Here is a 2,421-nt window from a genome sequence, read left to right on the forward strand (position 1 = left end):
ATATATATATTAATGCATTTACTCAATCGTTTAGCTAACATTATCTGCCTCCAACAACATCACTCAACTTATGTAGGGATTTTGGGAAAAAAACTGAAGTTTTTTGCTTTTTGCTGCTCTGGTTCCAGCTCTGCAGCAGAAGCACATCTCCCCTCGGTGATCCAAAAGCTTATTTTTGTGTTAGCTCATGGTGCGTTTAAAGACGGCTTGGAAAAACACGGTTCCGCATCTTTAATACTGGAAACTGTTGTAATGGTTGAAGAAATTGCGGGGCACAGAGGGCACAGATACAGAAAGTGCAGGGGGACATGTCCCACGCGTACCCCACATCCATTACGCCCATTCAGGGCTCAAACACCCAAAACAGAAATTGACCCCTGCAATAAATCATTTGAGGAAACTATACTTTAAAGCAATATATTAATAAAACTCACACAATTTATATATTTATGAAGGCAAAGTGATGCACATGTGCCTCTAAAAAAATCACTTCTTGGACACAACTAATATTGTCATTCCTCTGGGTCGAACCTAAAACCACAATAGTCAGCAAAATATGCAACTTTTCTGTCTTTGATTTGAATTTTTATACTTCCAACAGTTTTGCACAACCTGAAGGGTCAATCTAATCAAGGGTTTCAATCACTTGTTATTTAATGCAGTAAAATGTGTTGTTGCTGCATTCACAAATCACACAAAGAGAACACAGAATAAAAACAAACACACAAATAATACAAATGGTCAACAATTCTGAATTTGGACTGGAGAGAATCAACCAGTCCCAACCAACCTACACAAAGAAATTACATCAGACGTTGACATTACGCATGGCTGTAGTAAACAGGACATAAAATCACAAACTAACAGGGATACACTGTTGAAGTGAAGGCGATTTCCTGTACTTGTTTTCTCATCCCGTCACCAATCCGTCCTGTACCCAGAATGCATTGCTTCAGTTCTCCGATAAACAGTTTAAAATTACTGATATAGCTGCATGCTTTCTTACTGAAGCCCTAACATAAACACAAGAAAACAACCAAGAAGCAGCAGAATTAGCAATCCACAACAACATGAGTCTGTTTCAACAAATCACCTCCCCAAACTACGGCAATCTGTGCAACGCTGTAAATGTCAGATGATGCACCTCTAGTCAATAATAATCTGAGTGTGACTCATGGAAACATTGGAATATAAACTGGTGATCTCTGGGTTAAATTAAATCTGTACTTTGAACACTTAGAGATTCAAGCCCTGCATTAACAGCTGCAGTCAACACTTATTGTCAGCAAAATATGTCCTGGACCACTGAATGGAACTGAATGAAACTATCAAAGTATTTAGCTGATGTAAATCTACAACTAGTTACCTTTTGGAGAAAATTCAATGTAAAATTGTTGCCACAGTTGGTAAAAGTGGGTGTGGTAATTAGCAGACAATCGTTGACAACATGTACACAAACACACCCAACAGATCACAAAACTACATGAAACTGTGAATAATGTGATCATCCCAGTCTGACCAAACTGACTAAAACTCATTTCTTATCATAAGATGATCTTAAGTTGATTTAAACTCTGAAATATGTGAAGATATTTGTTCTGTGACAAAATTAAATCTTTTTGTTCTTTCACAGCCTCTGAGAACTGGTTCTGAGCACAAGCTGCAGGCAGGACTTTTTCTCTCAGGTGCATGCGTCAAGTATTGTGTGATTGGTCAGAACTTTGTGGGTGTGTTCATAATTCATTTCTCCCATTCATGACAAAGTCCTGAACAAAGTGCTTGTGATGAATGACTCAGCTGCACTTAAGTGAGTTCAGTATTTCTAAAACTGACATAATTATACTTGTTAAGCTATGTCAGCCATCTTGATTTTTTAAACTTTATTTAACCAGGAAGTGCCAATGAAATTAAAAACCTATTTTTCAAAAGAGACCCGTCCCAGACATGCAGCAGCATATAAAACACATGGTTCCCACATACAGTAAGACAACCACATTAAAACAAATTGAAAAACATTCGAACTAGGTTGAGCATGTTAACTCTGTATAACCATGTTAACACATTAGGGTTTGCCTTATTGGTTTAAAGTTTCTGAAAATGCATTGAACCTTTTTTATATGAAACAGAACATGAAAAGAGCTCTAAACATCTTTGAGTCATAATTACATTTTGTGCATAATAATCATAATATTCAAAAATGTAAGGAGTTTATTGTCAATTCAAAAAAAGTGCATGAAGAGAGATTCTGATGTTCCTGCTGTCAGCAATGAAAATCACAAAAAGCAATAAAAAGATAAAAAGAAAAACAATAAAATAATAAGAATGTACATAATGCGTACACACAAACATTCACATTCAGCCATAGTAAACTGATCATTTCTAAAATAAAAAATTAACTGCAAATCACAAAAATATCTTAAT

The sequence above is a fragment of the Austrofundulus limnaeus genome, unplaced genomic scaffold (assembly GCF_001266775.1).
Source record: "Austrofundulus limnaeus strain Quisiro unplaced genomic scaffold, Austrofundulus_limnaeus-1.0 Scaffold749, whole genome shotgun sequence".
Lineage (NCBI taxonomy): Eukaryota > Metazoa > Chordata > Actinopteri > Cyprinodontiformes > Rivulidae > Austrofundulus > Austrofundulus limnaeus.